At 35.4% G+C, this 11,906-nt stretch overlaps 1 pseudogene across 2 annotated transcripts; it reads left to right on the top strand.

The window, feature by feature from the left end:
* The first annotated feature begins 861 nt into the window (after positions 1 to 861).
* On the top strand, positions 862 to 8,697 carry LOC149265725 (UDP-glucuronate 4-epimerase 3 pseudogene; annotated as a pseudogene). Of its 2 annotated transcripts, none has more exons than XR_016260096.1 (2): positions 862 to 2,763; positions 8,681 to 8,697. The product of XR_016260096.1 is annotated as a UDP-glucuronate 4-epimerase 3 pseudogene, transcript variant X2 (transcript). The 2 variants fall into 2 exon arrangements; XR_016260095.1 differs by lacking the exon at positions 8,681 to 8,697 and adding an exon at positions 3,053 to 3,223.
* The last annotated feature ends 3,209 nt before the right edge of the window (positions 8,698 to 11,906 follow it).

The raw sequence follows: 11,906 nt of genomic DNA, 5'->3' as shown, positions 1-11,906 counted from the left end.
CTCTCTCATCACCGCGGCGTGTTATATCGTGTTATATCGACCCCATGTCAGGCCACATTTACTATGCAATAGGGTTGGAAATAAGACCTTCCGTCTCATAGTATAACACTTATCGACATAATTATATTTATTTAAAAAAATAACAATTATATTAAATAGTATTAAAAATATAATTTTGATTGGGATTTAATTAAAATTAAAACTTTTATAATTATATTCAAATTTAATTAAAAAAATACCTTAAATTTAAATTAAAAAAAATAAAAAACAAAAACAAAACAACAAAACAAAACAGAACAGAAAACAAAAAAACACAACTAGTATTAGTACAATAATTTAAGGAAAAAGCTTACACCATGAGTCTAAAAAAACATATGCACTAATAATATTTTAGTAATGTGAATAATATTTACAGGAATATCCACATTCTGGGAATAATATTTAGAGGATCTAAATTTCTACAGACTACAGTCAACAACATGCAGCCTGATAATTTAAGGAGGAGTCTTCATTTGTAAAGCTGTGTGATGAAACATATTTATTAAAAATAATAATAAATACATTTCATTAAATCCTTAAAAATTATAAATTAAACAGTAAAATGACCTCTAAAACCCCCACCAAAAATAAAAACACTGCAAGTCATTAAATATCAATACAATCTGCATTACATTGCATGAGATCGACGACTTCAAACACCCAGATCTATCAACCGACAAAATAGTTGCAAGGAAGATAGCATTACTCCAACATTCTCGGAGAAAATTGCAGCCGTCCATTTGGGTACCGCAGGTAAAAGAGGGACAGAACAGCAACTTTGACTTAATTTGGTCTCATGGTGGTCAGCCAGTGTGGATTAGTTGGAAATGATAAATGGTAACGGGCAACAGCTTGTAATTACAGGTTTCCGAGCACACTGAATTTGACCCGGAGACAGGATAGTCATTACCAGCACTGGCTGGGGCTCTAATTTGCTTTGTCAGCGGGCCCTGTGCAAATGATTGGATTGTGAAAATACTGCAGACCAGCTGAGGACGGAATTTTCAAGTGGGGGTTGCATCAATTTTTACGAGTTTCAATTACCCAGGCTCGAACTCGGGTTGCTGGGGTAACGATATTGGATGTTTGCTCGGCCTAGAGATCACTGTTTCCGCGTTAGACCGTGTGGGGGAGAAAAGGGTACGGACTCGAATTGGGGACAGATAGATACAGCCAGGCCAAGCAGAGGTACCTATGTAGATCTGGCTTAAGATTTTGGTCCTGGCCATCTGCATTGGGTTCTTAAGTACGTACCTCATCCTGTGCTTTGGCTGAAAAAGTTCAATTGATTTCAGATACAAACCATGTTGGTAGCGGACCTCTGATTTTCGATTATAATCAGCGGGAGCAATCGAGACCTAGTTAATCCAAGATTTTACGTGCTAAATCTAGAGGAGGACTCTGCATTCTGGCATTTGAAGCTCAATGCCTGCTTCAGTTGATGGGGCTTTGAAGGGGAAGATGGAGAGAAATGGCAACTACTTTGGCAGACCAGCCAACAGTAGATGGTTCTCCCCGTCCCAGAGGTTCTTCTTCTGGGCTGGTATGCTCATTGCCCTTATGTTCTTGTATTTCATTAGCATGAACTCCCCCACTGAATCCAAGAGGAGGGCACTTGTGTCCTATTCCTGGGGAGGTCCTGATTGGGAGAAGCAGGTTAGAAGTTCATGCAAGGTGAAAAGAGCACATGGGTTTGTGGTTCTGGTCACCGGGGCTGCAGGATTTGTAGGCTCTCATGTGTCCCTGGCCTTGAAAAGGAGGGGAGATGGTGTGTTGGGTATTGATAATTTCAACAACTACTATGATCCCTCATTGAAGAGAGCTCGCCAGAGGGTTCTTGAAAACCATGGGATCTTCGTTGTGGAGGGAGATATCAATGATAGGTATTTGTTGAAGAAGTTGTTTGATGTGGTGCCCTTCTCTCATGTAATGCACTTGGCTGCACAGGCTGGGGTTAGGTATGCCATGGAGAATCCCAGCTCATATGTCCACAGCAACATTATGGGATTGGTTAATCTGTTTGAGATCTGCAAGTCTGCAAACCCACAGCCTGCTATTGTCTGGGCCTCTTCGAGCTCGGTATATGGTTTGAATAAGGATAGTCCTTTTTCTGAACATGACAGAACAGATCAGCCTGCTAGTCTCTATGCAGCTTCAAAGAAGGCAGGGGAAGCGATTGCTCACACTTATAATCACATCTATGGGCTCTCCATCACAGGTCTCAGGTTCTTCACTGTTTATGGACCTTGGGGAAGGCCTGATATGGCATACTTCTTTTTCACAAAGGATATACTACAAGGCAAGACTATTCCAATCTTCCAAGGTCCAAATCAAGCTGACGTGGCAAGGGACTTCACATACATTGATGACATTGTCAAGGGTTGCGTTGGTGCTCTTGACACTGCAGAGAAGAGCACAGGCAGTGGAGGAAAGAAGAAAGGTCCTGCCCAACTCAGGATTTTCAACTTGGGGAACACTTCACCTGTCTCGGTCCCAGATCTTGTGAGGATTCTGGAGGAATTGCTGAAAGTGAAGGCTAAGAAGAATGTGCTTAGAATGCCCAGTAATGGAGATGTGCCCTTCACACATGCTAATGTCACCCTTGCAAGCATGGAGTTGGGTTACAAGCCCACCACAGATCTCCAAACAGGTCTGAAGAAGTTTGTGAAATGGTACTTGAGCTATTATGGTGTACCTGGCAGGATCCCACGAACCGAATAGAAGGTAAGCTAACCTCTTCCTATAGTTTACATATTTATAGGTCACAATGGCAATAGCTATTAGAATTTGTTACTTTAAGGAGATGATGCAAACTACAGGATCTCCAATTCAATATTTGATGTTGTTTTGTATTATATGCTTGATGAAGGAAAATGCCATGTCAAGTATGTCTCCCATAATTACGTTTGTACTGGTGTAATAAGGCTATTATGCCATAATTGTATGCATTGGCTAATGCCAAGGTTGTAGACGAAAGGTCATTTTCATCTATAGATATTGTTCCTCTGTGCAGGCTTCATTTTCTCTATCCTGAACCTAAAGGAGATACAAATTGAATAACTTGATTTGTTTGTGGAAATTATAAATGAACAATTGTCCCATCTAGAAGTCTCAATGGAAACTGTAAGCTCTGGTGCTTTTGAATGTCATGATGGATCCAGGGCTTCTCTATTTTTTTATCCTACTGATTCCATGCGGAGATCCTGAAAGTCGTTAATAGCTCCAGGGAAATCAATGTTTGTTTGTGGCATATGAAGGCATACACTGGGTAGAATACTTAAGCTCATTCAACATTTGATGTGCAAATTAACAATGGAATTGAACATAACTGTAAATATGCACCAGAAACCCCAGCTTCTTTGGCTCCTGGATTTGTTGATCTTGATGTACATATGTATTGATTTTTAATGAAATATAAACTGCATTTTCAACTTACAAATTAACAATGGAATTGAATATAACTGTAAAGATGAACCAGAATCCCCAGCTTCTTTGGCTCCGGGATTTGTTGATCTTGATGTACATATGTATTGATCCTTAATGAAATATAAATTGCCATTTTCAACTTATGTAGAAATTTTTATATATTGGAATTAGAATTATTCGTGTTACTTGTCTTTGCTTGAAATGTTAGAATTCTTCCTAATTCCTTTTTAAAAGTGGCTTTAATCCTGTTTAACTTTATACAGAGCAGGAATCATATAAATCATTGTTGTGTTACTTGTTATTGTTTGAAATGTTAGATTACTTCCAATTTCATATTTAAAATTGGGTTTAAACTTGTTTTGTTCTTTATGAGGTAATTTTTCAGTCTAACTAATTGAAAATTGAAAGCAATTATTCCTCTTCAAAATAAATTAGAATTAATGGGTTCCTGATAAAATATGAAGTGATACTGATACCATTCCTTTGAAAATTGATCTGTGTGGTGGGATCCACTTGAAGGGAAAAGCTATAAACCAACCTTTCATTAACATGAAATGGTATTTGAAAGGCCTTTGAATGTCCGTGAATTTAGTCCTTGGATTCATGGTTCCTTTGGTTCCTTTATATTAACATTCCCTCTGCTTGAAAGTTCAGAATTATCTGGTAGTAGCACATGCAGGCGTATCTGAGGTGTCTTAGTTTGTGATAGAAATCTTTGCAAGGCATAAGCATTGGTCTGAGTGAAAAATATGGGACCCTGAGGATAAGCCAACTAAATAAGTTTTCTATAGCTTATAATTGTTTGAAATGCAATAGACTATGCTAGTGGCCACCATGGCTTTGTTAAAACATCAAAAATATGTTAAGGTAGAAGCACTGTCATCCAGCTAAAATCTCAAAAAAATATGGTTCGGAGAAAATGAAATAGGTTGATGGGATGCTGTAGTCCACCTACGAATAGCAGAATTATTTTGTTGTCTTGTTTATTCTATAAAATGTAAGGCTAGTTCAATTATATGACTTCTATTGCCAATATATTTTTATAGCAATTGCATAACATCTCAAAGCCTGTAGCCTTGCAGAAACTAAATAATGCACAAAAGATCTCCTAGCTCTAGTCGTAGAATTGACATTTCTTTAATTGGCAACAAATAAGTTGCATGCAAGCGGTGGTAACCTTGTAAACGCTGATATAAAGTGTGAATGACATTTATCTTTACATTCATCTGCAGTTTCTATATCATTTCAATATTGTTATCTAGCATGCAGAATTGATGGCTCAAATCTAAGATATTGATGCCAGATGTTTCAGTTTCAATTTTAAAAAAGGGAATTTCCAAAGGATATGGGTTTATTTAATTTAGTTTAATTTAGAGATTAATGTCTATTAAAGGGTAAAAATGGCACATGGCATGGTAAAGAATATAATATATAAAATCGACCAGGACAAATGTCACATGGGATTGTAAAGAATATAGTATATAAAAATGACCAGGAGAAAGTGAATGTGCATTCTTTGTAAATAGTAAATATTTAGAAGAGAGAATTTAAAAGGAAAAAAGAATAACTAGAATGTGCTAACCAAATGAGAGAGCTTTTGTGATTGAAACCGATGGTTTTCAAAGAAGCACTTCTAACATTTAAGGCTACAAAGAAATATGTGATGTACACGAGGTTAGGGAGTCATTAGGTATTCAATGTGTAGTGGTGGGTTTGTCATATGATCTTGGAAGCTAGTCATGGAGCCTTTTCTTGTTGGTGTCAAAGGGTTGGAAGTAAGAGATAATTGACTTGGTGCATGTTGATATGGGAAATGAGTTTCTGATAAGCCATTTTGTGAAACCACTGGTGAAGGTTGAGCATCTCTTGGAAGAAGGGGGTTAAGCATCTTTGGTCCTTATATACCCTTAGTATCTAGAGAGAACCAAGTAAATAACTAAAGAGACAAAAAAGTCATCTTCTAATTTCATGGTAGGGAGAGCATTTGAATACAAAATTGCCCTCAGTGTTACTCTTGCAAATTTGAAAAATATGGTGATCTATTTGAATGTGAAGTTGGTGGGAGTAAATTTACTAGGTGAGAGGGATACTCAAGGTGCGAGGTAAATGGAGTTTGGTGTAGCCCAAGCATTGCCTAAATCCATCTCTATGTTCGAGATGCAAGTCTTAGTAGTGTTGAGGTTTGGAAGAAATCAACTTTAAAGGCTTTAGACCATGTGGACCGAAGGTAGGCTTTGTAAATCTTTGTATGATTACGCATTTTTATCTCAGCTTTGAAACATCAAGATTATCCCTGAAAATTTGTGTAGGAATAGTTTGTCAATGTCAAGGTCAGCAAGGTGAAGTAATGAAGAAGCTTTCACATGCCAACATAAATTGATCCCACATTTTGCCTACCCCATAGAGGACTTGAGACTTGAGAGCAAGATATGTATATCTAAAAGACCATGTTGTGAGCTATTCATCTGTATGAACATGTATATGATGTCATCATATCAAAGATTGTTGAAGCAATGAGTGGAGCTATTTAGATGCTTAATAAGAGAAGAGATCTATGTTGTAGTATTTATTGAATAGTCTTATTTTGGTCTAACAAAATACGTGGCGTAGATACAATGGGAAGTTTTGACTTGTCCAACACCTTTTTCTTTGAGATCAAAACCTTTGATGAAGCATATAGCAAGGCTCTTATACTGAAAGGAAATGGGGTGCAAAACCAATTGATGGAACAAGCTATTCTATATTAGAAGGGAGAAAGAATTTGGAAGGAAAAAGTAAATGCAAGGGAAAGAAGAAATTTTCCAATGCCATGTAGAAGAAGAGCTTACATTCTGAACATGTGTTGCTCCCTTGAGATAGTTTTTGGCTAGATAATCTATGCCAAGGCACCAGTAATGCTTTTGAAAAAGAGGCTTTGACTTAAATCAACCTCTGCTTAATAAATGACAGGACAATACCTTTCAAGTATTAATCAAAAGGCTAGCTTCCAACTAAGGCAGATGACAAATTGAATTAATAAAGGTGACAAGAGGAAAAGGAGAATACAATAGATTTTATAGCATTCACTAAAACTTTGAAACCTATAATGTAGAAAAAACGGAGGAATAATATTCCAGAGGTTTTAGAATAGAACAAATCTTCAAGTGTATGAAATATCGACAATAATCTAACCATTCATTCAAAGGTATGATAAAAACAAAGATTTTATCACAAATCTCCATGTCTAACATAACCTTGCTAGAAATTAGGGAAATTGATTCTCAATTTAGCCTCCTAAGGATATTTCACATAACTTGAAATAATTGTAGAGATGAAAAACATAATGTAAACTTACAAAGGAACATTAATACAAAAGATACAAACTGCCAATCGTTGAAAGAAGAATCTCTTGATTAAAATTGTAGAAATATTGTCTTTAGATACAAAAGTATGCTTTGAAAATCCAAACTCTTTCTTTGAGTTATTTGGTTTTTATACAAAAAATATTACAACGGATTGTTGTTGCAAAGAACAACTTTCTAGGAACAAACTCATAAAAATAGAACAAATTACAAAGGTATAATAACTTTTGTTTAGCTATCATTTTTCCGGCTAGATTTTTTTAATGGAATCAAGAAGACTTAGGGGCAAATTTAGACAACCACTCCTAATCTAACTCGACTTGAAAGACATATGACATCATATTTTATGTAAGCAATATCCAAATCTGTAAACTTTTTATATGTGGAAGTAGTTAAAAATATGATTTTCACTTGACAATGAATGTAAAAATCATCCATCAACTTATCTACTATTATTAGTCCCTTCAACATTTCACGTATGTTTGAAAATTTGCTAGAATTAGCTCTAGTTTTTAATCAATCCTCCTTGTATCTGTCTAGAGACATCATACTACCATTCTTATCCCACTAGGAGGGTAAACTCATTTCCTTCAAAACAGTGAACTTAGAATTAAACAAATCAACTTCATTTTGAACAAGCTTGCATTTTTCTTAAGCCTGCTATATGAAGTTCCTTTTATTCAAAACTTTATTAACTTCCATAATTACATATGTGCTGTCATCCACACCCAAAGTCATCAATTATTCTCAGTTTTTGGTGTTGAGAAACTTCACTCTTTTTGCAACAATCTTGGGTTTGTCTCCTAATTCCCTCTAAATCATATTAACAACCTATTCATTATGTAGACCGGTTCTACCTCATCCCCAATGATCCTGATGGTTCCCAACATCTCTGAAATATTGCTCATTATGTCTCCGCCGAAAATTTTCCTATCTGCACCAAGGAGAGTGTTCTTACTAGTTGATTCTTCAACCAATCTATATATTTTTGTAATATTTCCTTCAAGTCCTTATTAGTGTGAATGGTTGAATTTCTATCAACTAGTTCCTCCTTGAGATTATTTATCTCATAATTCTTCAATGCAAGTATTTGTTTGATGTTTTAGATTTCAATATCTTTAATACTCAAGGTTGACATTGTTTTAGCGAGCTTCTCTAAAGGATCATCCTCTCTCATTGATTGTACTAAAGAAATTGTTACAAACATGTTCAGATTTTTCCTTGAAAGAATTTCAATTTGTTGTGCATAATTTTCAAGTTGCTTATTCTGTTCAATTATCGAGGACAATAATTGTTCTTTTTCTTTCTATGTAGCTTATAATTCAGAAGTCTAAACATGCTCAGTTGTTAGCATCTTGAGCGTTATTCTAAATACTTGAATATTAGTGTCTCTGGATTTAATGAAAGTTTGTATAGTAGTGAAGTCATTTGGATCTACCCCCAACCTAATAATTCTCTACTCCAAGTCTTCAAACCTCATCTATTTGGTTCTTCTTGCAATTTTTCTTGCTTCAATTGATTAGTAACCTTTGTTAGCATTGTTTGTAACTTGAAGGCATTTAAAGAAATATTTGCCAAGCTTTTGAAAATCAGCTATTGTCTAAATCAATCTAACCACCAAATGAATCTTCTTCAAATCAATGAAAAACTTTGTTGCCTTGTAATCCTATGTAGTTTTGACAATTTGAGTTTTTGTTCCAAAATTGGCATATCTAACTGTCATTTTTCATAATCCAAGGCAAAGAGTAAGCTTGTTTGTTAAGAGCCTAAACCTCGTTTCCATAGTTCTATATATTAATCATGTTTCATCTTCATATTCTTCTTTTTAATTTCCATACACTGAGAATAAAGATTTTATTGCTTGCTTATTGAAGGAGATATGCCAGAAGATGATTGTTCATGAACCAAGGTAGTTATTGGCAAGAGCTCCCACTGAAATGCAAGCCCACTTGATGTTGCTTCCTCAATATTTGGAATTGAAACTGAGCCTTCCTCTTCAACTCTTGGCCTTTCATGCAACCTCTTCTCTCCATATTTTGTCCTTGACACTGAACAAGAATGTTGTGTTTCGTCAAATCCTCTCTTAAGCTCCTTCTCCTTTGGTTGTGGTGTATCCAAAATTATTGGTTGTGAAGTTTGGCCTATTTCCTAGCTGATTTGTGCAGTGTAAATTGGGTCCTTCTCCTTTGCAAACTACTCGATTTCTCATTCGGGAATATGTTTATATGGGGTTGATCCCTGCTTTACGCTCCACTTTGATATGATCTTATGAGGATCATATTTTCAAACTTCTCCTTGAGGAAATTTCATTTGTTTCAACATCTCCTCAACATCTTGTAATGTTGCTCTTGTGTTAACTAAGAAAATTTCAACCTCTTTCTTCAATTTCAACAAAGGTTGGGTGCTCTTTAGACACAAATTGAATATGATCTAGATTGACACTTTACTTGATATATTCGAATGCACCTCATAGGCAAAAAAATTGGAGGAAATTCACAATCATAAATTATGATGTATGTAAATTCTTTAAACAAATTCGAGTCACCTACTCTAGTATATGGGTTGAGTTCTTAAGCCTTTTTTATTTCTGGAAACATTCTAGGAGGAAGCTCACCAAATAATGTGTATGCCACTAACAAGCACTAATTGACAAAGTCTACAAATCGAATATCCTAAGGAATGTTTTCTCACCACTAGAAAATATATACAAGGACTAATTGGTACCTAAAATACTTAGTGAATTTTTAATGGCCTAATTGGACAGTGATAACATTGGCCAAATATTGACTAAAGTGAAACCTAATGAAAGAATTTTTAGTCAATGAAAGGGAAGTTTAAAACCATAATTCGATATCAACTATAGTCTGGTTATCATCGTATCCTAACAAATAGCAAATCATTAATATAATTCACCTTGACATTGCAAGGAATATACTCGAGGGATGAGGGGCGGAGCACTTTCTCATAACTGTGAATTCGGAGGCAAAAAGGACTCTAGAACAATTATTTTATCCTCGTGGGTTAAATCATTATAAGATTGACTTAGGAAGTCTTCATTCATAGGCTAGGTTTGATTTGGCGTCACTATCTTAAGCATTTCTTGAATGGTTGCAAGATTAATATAAAATAGGATAACTCAATTCTTTGACATGATAGCTTGTTTACTAAGAAGGTAATTTTTTACACACCAGAAAAATGAATTCTGTGTAAGGATGTGTTTGAGGCATGATAAATTGTGTCAAATAAGAATCTCAAGTCAAAGCAATGCCTTGTTGATCCTTGAAATGCTAGAAATTCGACTCTATGAGCTCATAAAGGTTGAATTCACAGTTTCATGTCAATTTGTGTCCATGTCTATTAATATCAAATCCTCAAAATTAACAGGGTGGGAAAGATCCAAAGTTTGTGACTTTGTGATTTTAACCTTCATCTTGATGAGCTTAAAAAATTACTTGATAATTAGATGTAGTCACATGTGTGAGCTCTGTAAATTGTCAATAGTTTTTTAGCAAACAAATTACTCTGTGTGTCGAAGGTAATGAGGAAAAAAAACCCTTTCTCCCCTTTAACGGTTACTCCAGTCATTAATACATCTAGTAAAATTTTAATAGGCATAAGTCTATTATTTTGAAAAACACAATAAACACTACTAGATGTATCAACACAATATTTATATTGATGCATCTAGTAAACTTTTAATGGGCATAAGTCTTTATTGTGTTGATTTCATTCCCACGTTTTTTACAGGTGGACTAGTACCTTTGTGCCATTTGGATGCCACCTTTATGCCACATGTATGCCATTTGTCACTGTGCCTTTACCATTGCTTGACGTGATGTGTTCCTATCTGGCAGAAGTCCCACTAGTCACATCACAAAGGCGGTATCAAGGGGGGAGGGGGGCAATATACTTTTTTGGATGATGTGTGTCCCAATGGTAAACCGCTTGGGCACAATTTTGGACCCCCTTCCCTTCCCCCCTATTAAACTTCAGACACTCAAGGAGCCCTGACATGGCTTTTCCGCCACCAATCTAATCAACATTCAAGCTACACAAGAATTAAAACTGGGGGGCAAGGTAAAATAAATACCCACTTATTCAAAAAAATTATTTGTTTAAATAAATAAACAAATTGAACACATTGAAAACTAGTATATGTTGCAACATTGGCTCCATCTAGGGACTACATCTAGGGACTACATCTCCTTGTAGGACGTTGAGAGGCACAACCAATGCATTCACCTTGGGCTATGGAGTCAAATGTTGTCAGTAAACCATCAAACCATGCACTGTAAAATTAAATCACACTAGTATTTACAAGGAAAAATAAAAAAAGAGCTTCTTATGCCCTTTAGAATTGTATAAAATATTTTAAATATTGCTCATTCACAGGCAATGATAGGAATTTATCATCCGGATTATGTAAAATAAATGTATTATTTCTTTTGTCCTCAACAAATTTAAATGATCTCAACCCCAGGGCGTCAAACTTTCCATGGTTTCCTTTCTCTTGTCTTTTAACATCTCACCTCAACCCCATATCTCCTTAATTGAATTCTCTCTCCCTCCCTAGCCTTCTTGCCCAATTTTTTTCTTCAGTTTTTCATGATATTATTGCAACTTAATTTGCACTTGTTTTCTATCTTTTTCGAGCTCTATCGGTGGTTGTATATATCTTTTGAAATCCTTGGGTTTTCATAAGAATTCTGCAAAATTTTCATAACATGAAATGCTACTTGAGTGGGAAAAATAATTTCAATCCCATATACTAATTGGAAAGGGGATTTTTCTGTTGATCTTTTTGTAGAAACCCTGTTAGCCTAGAGTGCCAACTTTAAGTGAGCATCCCAATTCTTTGTATGATTTGCTAACACCTTCTTAATCATTCTAACAAGACTTTTATTAGAAGACTCGGCTAAATTGTTGCCTTGTGGATTATACGCAGTAGAATGATTTAGGGAAATATTATATTTTTGACATAATTCAATTATTTTTACTAATTTGAAAGCCTAGGCATTACTTATGATGATTTTCTTCGGACATCCAAATCTAGACAATATATTCTTGATTACCATTGTATCAGTGGTAGCCTTCGTTGGA

The sequence above is a fragment of the Pinus tabuliformis genome, chromosome 6, assembly GCF_031772625.1.
Source record: "Pinus tabuliformis cultivar Carrire ecotype Pingquan chromosome 6, CPIR1, whole genome shotgun sequence".
Taxonomy (NCBI): domain Eukaryota; kingdom Viridiplantae; phylum Streptophyta; class Pinopsida; order Pinales; family Pinaceae; genus Pinus; species Pinus tabuliformis.
Note: the sequence above shows the minus strand (reverse complement) of the source record. Positions and strands in the feature narration are given on the sequence as shown.